Raw genomic sequence first — 9,230 nt, 5'->3', positions numbered from 1 at the left:
AGATGTGTATCTTGGTTGAAAAGGAAGCAAAAAAGAAAAAGAATTATTTCTTGCTATTTTGAAATGAACTCTATAAATTGTCATGTCGCAAATATCACAAAGAATGTGTCTTGGTGAAGGAAGCAAAAAGAATATTTCTGTTGCTTGAAATAACTATAAATTGTCATGGTCGCATATCAAACAGTGGCATATACGAACTAAAATGAATGCAAAAACTTACATTATGTAATGGAAAGGATTGCTGATTATACAGATCGTGGCAATGATTGCTAATAGAAAATTAAAATGAGTGTATGTCCAATCGGTAGTAAATCACACTTCAGATTGGAGGCTTGCTAACTGAAAATTTTATGGCCAATTTTGCCATTGGTGAGACATGGCTGAAAGACTATGAAACTGCCAAGATTGCTGATATGATCCCACCTGCGCATAGCTTCCTTTACTTCCCGAGGGAAGGTTGAGTTTGGTAGACTGCTTGACTGGACTGATAAAATGTCTCCTGCTAGTGTTTTTATCTGCATTGATTTTAATCTTAGGATGGATGATCCAACCAGTGAAGGTGTCAGTGTTTAATGATACAGAAAATCAAACATAAGTGTGGAATTTGCAATGTGATCAAATAAATCTGATGAATAAACTGAGAATTTTATAATGGTGGTCCTGCTACGAGCACTATGGAAATGGTGGTGGACCTGAATAAGCCTTCAATATTAGTTAGTTTGGAGATAGTCAAATATTTTTTTAATTTTCCTAGGCTAAATTATTTGAAGATAGTTAAAACTGATTACTTCTTTAAATAGGTTTTATTTTTACAGTAAATCCTGAAATTATAGAAAACTGAGGCAATGGGTTAATAGTTTGGGTACAAACTTTATAATATCTCATTGTATGTGTAGTGTTTGAGGCTATGCAGTACTGGTGTTTTTTAATTTAGTGCAATAGTTCAAGTTGGTTAGCACCAATAGAGTTAGATGCTAATGTAGATTTTGTAACTGTTGAAAGTTTGGAATGTTCAACTTTTATTAGTCAGGTTAATGGCTGAGGAAGGAAGGGGCTTTCAGGTACTTAGTGTTTGTGGGCAGCTTCTCCAACAAATTTTGTTTGTTTCTGGTCAGATTTCAAACTTTGTGAACTCCTTAAAAAGAATAAGACTGCAGTAAAATACAAATAATTATTTTACCAAATTAGTTATTTTTGAACTAATTCTCTGAAGTGTTAACATTTAATAGTCTGTAAACTTAGTTTTGTTAATTGGATAATCAATTTCATCATTTGTCATGTTTTTGTCTAATGAAAATAGAACTCTAATTTTTTTTTTTAACATTTTATATAGAAATCCTGTATCAGAGCAGCAAATTAATATTTTTCTTTTGTTTCAGGATGTACTGGATCATCTCTGCTGCTCAGAAGAAACAAACTGGTTGTCTATGCAGTGCGGGTGTATTACAAATGTTTGCGAAAAAGTGGTGTCTGTAGATATTTAGGTGAGGGTACCATGAAAAGCCTTCCCTTTTTCCTTTAATGTTTGTCTTTTTTTACTAGGATGCCTCTAATATACGTATTGCACTTCTGGGGAACTTTGTCGTCCCAGATTGTACTTGTGTAAGTGGATGGTAAATGATTCATATTCTGAAGAATTAGGGGCAGGTTCTGGCCTCTGTGAATTGGGTATTCGATTTTTGTTGGAAGTTTCTCCAACACATTTGTGTTCGGTCAGAATTCACCCATGGTCAACTCCTTTAAGAATGAATGGATTGGTTAAAAATTGATACCAATATGGCAGTAGTAAATTATAAATATATTTTTCTTCAAAATAAGTTATATTTTGGGAAGCTCATTCTCTCTAGTATTAATCTTTTGTAGTCGGTAAACTTATTGCAATAACATATTGTTATTAATTGGTAAAGAATCTTTATAATGCTTATTAATTACCATTTCATTAAAATAAAGGTCAAATATTTTCTTAATTCATTAAAAAAAATAAGTGATGTTCCAATGCCAAAAGCCTACTTGAATGGACACCTGGAGAGATAACAAATTAAGATTATTTTATCTTTGTTACAGGAAACTGTGCTGGATTATCTTGACTCGGAAGACTTAAATACAGGGTTGAAGTTCTCGTTGCAGATTTTGACATGAAATGGAGGTTTGTAAAAGAGCTATTTACCGATTTGTTTTATAAAAGAAACTATTTAATCTCGTTGAGGCTAAATAGTTAATAGATTGTCAAAGAAAGTATTTACTCTTTCAAGGCTAAATAGTTAGCTGATAGTCAAAGAATTGATCTAATCTCTAGGCTGAATAGTTGGAGATAGTAAAAAATTTAAATATATTCAATCTCTCGAGGCTAGATAGTTTTCAGATAGTCTGAGAATTGATTTAATCTCTCGAGGAAAAGTAATTTACAGTAGTAGAGGATTTAATCATTCGATGCTAAATAGTTTGTGGATTGTTAGTTTCTTTAATCACTTGATGCTAAATATTGTGCACACAGTCAAAACTATTATTTTGGTAAAGTTTTTTGTCAAATCCTGGAAGTGAAATAATTTGAATCAATAGGTTTATGGTAAACGTTGGTGAAATATTTGTGTACATATATTTTTATTGTGTTAGTAGTTAAGCAGTGCTGGTGAAAAGTGCAATAGTGCGAAGCAGTGATGAAGTAAAAACAATAGTATGGCGCTAAGCCGTGATTGTGAAGAGTGCAGTAAGCAGCACGGGTGAAGTGAGTGAAATAGTACGGCACTAAGCAGCACGGGTGAAGTGAGTGCAATAGTACAGCACTAAGTAGCACGGGTGAAGTGAGTGCAATAGGATGGCGCTAATCAGTGCTGGTGAGGAAACGTCAAATATGACTTAAATTGTTCAATTGTTCTTCAATGAGTTCTTAGTAGAACTTTGATAGTTTTTTCATGAACTTATATAATTTATTTCCGGATTAAGTCAGTCCCATTTAATTATCTTATTTCCGGATTCACTCTTTATTCCAAGTTCATTTAATTTAAAATTTCTGGATTAAGTCATTGATCCATTATCTTATTTCTGGATTCACTTATTATTCCAGGTTCATATAGTTTTAAGTGTCTTATTTCCGAATTGTCATTGTTGCATTTAATTACCTTATTTCCCGTTCCCGATTAATTCAATATTCCAGGTTCATTTAATTTACATAACCTATTTCTAGATAAGCCAGTTTTCAGATTTTTGAATAATTTCTTCAATCTATCGAGGATAAGTAGTTTGTAGATAGTAAAAGTATATCTAATTATTTGGCGCTAAATATTTTAGATTGTCTATTTAATCATACGATGCAAAATAGTTTGAAGATAGTTAATTTAATTATTCAATGCCAAATAGTTTGCAGATATTCGGCTTATTTAATCATTTGATGCTAATTAGTGTTCAGATAGTCAAAACAATTAATTTGTAAGTTTTTCTTATAGGAAATCATTGAATTGAAATAATTTGAATCGATGGGTTTATTGGGTAGACGTAGGTGAAATGTTTGTGTACATATATTTTGTTAGTAGTTAAGTGTACATACATTATTTTGTCAGTAGTTAAGCAGTGCTGTTGAAGTGAGTGAAACCGTGCAAAGCAGTGCTGGTGAAGAGAGTGCGGTAGTGCTGTTTGTGCTGGTGAAGTGAATGCAATAGAACGGCACTAAGCAGTGCTAATGAAGTGAGACAATAGTACGGCACTAAGTGTGGTGAAGAAAGTGCAAATATGACAAAGTTCTTCTTTACTCTGTTTGAAACAGAGAATTGACAGTTTTAATTTTTTTTCCTCTGCCCTCCCCCATTAATGCGGTTAACCTAGTCACTAAGGTTAGAAAAATCACGGCGGTGGTGACCTGTCCTTCTTGCAATAAGGATGATAATGAAGGAGATTGGTTTGTGTATGTGGTGGTTAGTGTATATGGTTTGTGTATGTGGTGGTTGTGTATAAAGGATCTTGGGGAGGTAGTGCTATCTGTGCTGGTGAAGTGACCACAATAGTACGGCACCAAGCAATGCTTGTCAAGTGACTGCAATAGTACGGCACTAAGCAGCATGGGTGAAGTGAGTGCAATAGTATGGCACTAATCAGGGCTGGTGAAGAAACTGCAAATATGACTCAAGTTCTTCAATTTATCTTCAACGAGTTCTTTGATTGTTCTTTGTGGAGTTCTTTGATAGTTTTTTCATGAATTTAGGTACCTTATTTCCGGATTAAGTCATTGTTCCATTTAATTCTTATTTCTGGATTCAGTCATTATTCCAGGTTCATTTAATTTAAAGGTTCATTTAATTTAAATATCTTATTTCCGGATTAAGTTATTGTTCCATTTAATTACCTTCTTTCCAGATTCACTCATTATTACAGGTTCATTCAATCTAGATAACTTATATCCAGATAAATTAGTTTTCAGATATTCGAATTTATTCAATCTCTCGAGGATTAGTACTTTGCAAATAGTAAAAGTGTATTAAATTATTTGACGTTAAATAATTTGTAGATAGGCAGTTTATTTAATTATTCAATGCTAAATAGCTTGCAGATAGTATGTTTAATAATTTGATACTATATAGTTTTCAGATACTTAAAAATATTATTTTGGTAAGTTTTTTATAGGAAATCATTGAATTGAAATAATTTGAGTCGATGGGTTTATTGTAGACGTAGGTGGAATGTTTCTGTACATATGATTTTCTAAGTAGTTAATTGTACATATATTATTTTGTCAGTAGTTAGGCAGTGCTGATGAAGTGAGTGCAAAGCAGTGCTGGTGAAGTGAGTGAGGCAGTACTATTTGTTTTGGAAGTGACTGCAATAGAACAGCACTAAGCAGTGCTCGTGAATTGAGGCAATATTGCGGCACTAACTAGTGTGGTGAAAAAAGTGCAAATATAATTTAAAGTTCTTCAATTGTTCTTCGATGAGTTCTTCGATGGGTTCTTAAAATGTTCTTCGATGAGTTCTTCAATTGTTCTTCGATGAGTTCTTCGATTGTTCTTCGATCTAGAATTTTTTCATATTTATATATTTTCAGATTTAGTCCTTGTTCCATTTAAATATCTTATTTCTGGATTCACTCTCCACAGTTCCACGTGTCTTAAATTTATAGATGCACATTTAAATTTTGTAACAGTTGAAATTTTAGTGTAAAATTATATTTGTAAGTTAATGGGTGACGAAGGAAGGAGTTTTCAGATATTACTATGGGCTAGCTGCCACTTATAGCTGAAGACTTGAACCAAATCAAACTTACTAACAATGGAACAGGCTCTACGAGCATAAGTCGCCTCTTACTTTACTTCCTACTTTTGAACCCCTTTTACTTTTAAAGTAAAGAAACCTGGGGTTGGCATTGTATGGTGTGAAACCCAGATCAATGCTTGATTCCGTGGAGTCACCCTTTCTTAGGAGGGTTCGCCGATTACTAGTTAGGGGCTTGCCTCACGGTTTAGGGTTCCGTGACAGTACTGGGGGAGGGGAGGCTTTGACAGGCCGATCCTTCCTTGGCATTGACGTCCCCTACTGTCTCGATGGTCATGGCCTCAACGCGGCGAGACAGTGGCAACATGGATCATCGTGTATGATCTGTGGCTAACTAGTGACCATAACACCACAGGTTCAAGTCTCGGCTCATGAAATTTTGTATTCAAAGAAAATTCTGTTACAAAATCTAACTGCACGAATTTCAATCTAATTATCAATTCGGTGTCTGGATTTAAATGTCTTCTTTTCAGATTTATGAGTCATGAATTTAAATATCTTATTTTCAGATTTGTAGGAGTCGTGAACTTTAATATCTTTTTTCAGGATGAAGAGCGTACGTGCGGATCGGGCGTGTTTTCGCTTTACTCAATTTGAAACTGAGAATTGACGGTCTAATTTTTTTTAACTTTGCCCTACCCCCGATAATGCGGTTAACCTAGTCACTATGGGTACTAAAATCACTGCGGCGGTGACCTGTCATTCTTGCAATAAGGATAATAATGAAGGAGAATGGTTTAGATGTGTATGTGGTGATTAGCGTATCACAAAGAATGTGTGTATCTTGGTGAAGGAAGCAAAAAGAATATTACTGTTGCTATTGAAATGAACTGTATAAATTGACATGGTTGCAAATATCAGATGGTCATATACTGAACTCAAAAGAATGCAAAACCTTACATTATGTAATGAAGAAGATTGCGGATTATACAGATCATGGCAATGATTGCTAATAGAAAATTAAAATGTGTGAATATCCAATCGGTAGGAAATCAAACACTTCAGATTGGAGACTTGCTAACTGAAAATTTTATGGCAATTTTTGCCATTGGTGAGACATGGCTGAAAGACTATGAAACTGCCAAGATTGCTGATATGATCCCACCTGCGCATTTCTTCCTTCACTTCCCGAGGGAAGGTTGAGTTTGGTAGACTGCTTGACTGGACTGATATATCTCCTGCTAGTGTTTTTCATCTGCATTGATTTTAATCTAAGGATGGATGATCCAACCAGTGAAGGTGTCCGTGTTTAATGATATGGAAAATCAAACATAAGTGTGGAATTTGCATTGTGATCAGATACATCTGATGAATAAACTGAGAATTTTATAATGGTGGTCCTGCTACGAGCACTATGGAAATGGTGGTGGACCTGAATAAGCCTTCAATATTAGTTAGTTTGGAGATAGTCAAATATTTTTTTAATTTTCCTAGGCTAAATTATTTGAAGATAGTTAAAACTGATTACTTCTTTAAATAGGTTTTATTTTTACAGCAAATCCTGAAATTATAGAAAACTGAGGCAATGGGTTAATAGTTTGGGTACAAACTTTATAATATCTCATTGTATGAGTAGTGTTTGAGGCTATGCAGTACTGGTGTTTTTTAATTTAGTGCAATAGTTTAAGTTGATTAGCACCAATCGAGTTACAGATGCTAATGTAGATTTTGTAACTGTTGAAAGTTTGGAATGTTCAACTTTTATTAGTCAGGTTAATGGCTGAGGAAGGAAGGAAGGGGCTTTCAGGTACTTAGTGTTTGTGGGCAGCTTCTCCAACAAATGTTTGTTTGTTTCTGGTCAGATTTCAAACTTTGTGAACTCCTTAAAAAGAATAAGACTGCAGTAAAATACACATAATTATTTTACCAAATGAGTTATTTTTGAGCTAATTCTCTGAAGTGTTAACCTTTAATAGTCGGTAAACTTAGTGTTGTTAATTGGATAATCAATTTCATCATTTGTCATGTTTTTGTCTAATGAAAATAGAACTCTAATTTTTTTTAACATTTTATATAGAAATCCTGTATCAGAGCAGCAAATTAATATTTTTCTTTTGTTTCAGGATGTACTGGATCATCTCTGCTGCTCAGAAGAAACAAACTGCTAGTCTATGCAGTGCGGGTGTATTACAAATGTTTGTGAAAAAGTGGTGTCTGTAGATATTTAGGTGAGGATACCATGAAAAGCCTTCCCTTTTTCCTTTAGTGTTTGTCTTTTTTTACTAGGATGCCTCTAATATACGTATTGCACTTCTGGGGAACTTTGTCGTCCCAGATTGTACTTGTGTAAGTGGATGGTAAATGATTCATATTCTGAAGAATTAGGGGCAGGTGCTGTCCTCTGTGAAATGGGTATTCGATTTTTGTTGGAAGTTTCTCCAACACATTTGTGTTCAGTCGGAATTCACCCATGGTCAACTCCTTTAAGAATGAATAGATTGGTTAAAAATTGATACCAATATGGCAGCAGTAAATTATAAATATATATTTCTTCAAAATAAGGTATATTTCGGGAAGCTCATTCTCTCTAGTATTAATCTTTCGTAGTCTGTAAACTTATTGCAATAACATATTGTTATTAACTGGTAAAGAATCTTTATAATGCTTATTAATTACCATTTCGCTAAAAAAAAATTAGTGATGTTCCAATGCCAAAAGCCTACTTGAATGGACACCTGGAGAGATAACAAATTAGATTATTTATCTTGTTTACAAGGAAACTGGGTCCTGGATTATCTTGACTCGGAAGAATTAAATACAGGGTTGAAGTTCTCGTTGCAGATTTTGACACGGATTGGAGGTTTGTAAAAGAGCCAGTTACAGATTTATTTTATAAAAGATAAAAGAAAAAACTATTTCATCTCGTTGAGGCTAATAGTTATTGTCAAAGAAAGTATTTTTTTCTTTCAAGGCTAAATAGTTAGCTGATAGTCAAGAATTTATCTAATCTCTAGGCTGAATAGTTTGGGATGGTAAAAAGATTAAAGTATGTTTAATCTCTCGAGGCTAGATTGTTTTTCAGATAGTCAGAAAATTTACGTTATCTCTCGAGGATAAATAATTTACAGATAATGGAGGATTTAATCATTCGATGCTAAATAGTTTGTGGATCGTTAGTTTCTTTAATCATTCGACACAAACTAGTTTGCAGATAGTCAGTTTATTTCATCACTTGATGCTAAATTTTGTGCACAGTCAAAACTATTATTTTGGTGAAGTTTCCTTTGTCAATCCTGGAACTGAAATAATTTTGAATCTATAGGTTTATGGTAAACGAGGTGAATATTGTGTACATATATTTTTGTGTAGTAGTTAAGCAGTGAGGTGAATAGTGAAATAGTACGAAGCAGTGATGAAGTGAAAACATTAGTATGGCACTAAGCCGTGATTGTGAAGAGTGCAGTAGGCAGCACGGGTGAAGTGAGTGAAATAGTACGGCACTAAGCAGTACTCGTAAAGTGAATGCAATAGTAAAGTACTAAGCAACACGGGTAAAGTGAGTGCAATAGGATGGCACTAATCAGTGCTGGTGAGGAAACGGCAAATATGACTTAAATTGTTCAATTGTTCTTCAATGAGTTCTTAGTAGAACTTTGATAGTTTTTTCATGAACTTCTATAACTTATTTCCTGATTAAGTCATAGTTCCATTTATCTTATTTCCGGATTCACTCTTTATTCAAAGTTCATTTAATTTAAATTTTCCGGATCAAGTAATTGATCCATGTATCTTATTCCTGGATTCACTCATTATTCCAGGTTCATATAGTTTAGTGTCTTATTTCCTAATTGTCATTTTTCCATTTAATTACCTTATTTCCCGTTCCCAATTAATTAAATATTCCAGGTTCATTTAATTTACATAACCTATTTCTAGATAAGCTAGTTTTCAGATTTTTGAATTTACTCAATCTATCGAGGATATCTAGTTTGTAGATAGTAAAAGTATATTCAATCATTTGGCGCTTAATA

The 9,230-nt window shown here is 33.7% G+C and overlaps 1 long non-coding RNA gene across 2 annotated transcripts in view; it reads left to right on the top strand.

Annotated features, from left to right (window-relative positions):
• LOC135204700 (uncharacterized) overlaps window positions 1-7,762 on the top strand; it is a 56,310-nt gene extending 48,548 nt beyond the window's left edge. For both annotated transcript variants that reach the window (XR_010312304.1, XR_010312305.1), the window contains exons 2-4: window positions 1,380-1,484; window positions 2,065-2,146; window positions 7,323-7,762. This is a non-coding gene — a long non-coding RNA (uncharacterized LOC135204700). The remainder of the gene's footprint in view (window positions 1-1,379; window positions 1,485-2,064; window positions 2,147-7,322) is intronic.
• Window positions 7,763-9,230: the final 1,468 nt, after the last annotated feature.

The sequence above is a fragment of the Macrobrachium nipponense genome, chromosome 47, assembly GCF_015104395.2.
Source record: "Macrobrachium nipponense isolate FS-2020 chromosome 47, ASM1510439v2, whole genome shotgun sequence".
Lineage (NCBI taxonomy): Eukaryota > Metazoa > Arthropoda > Malacostraca > Decapoda > Palaemonidae > Macrobrachium > Macrobrachium nipponense.
This window is presented reverse-complemented; position numbering and strand designations above follow the sequence as displayed.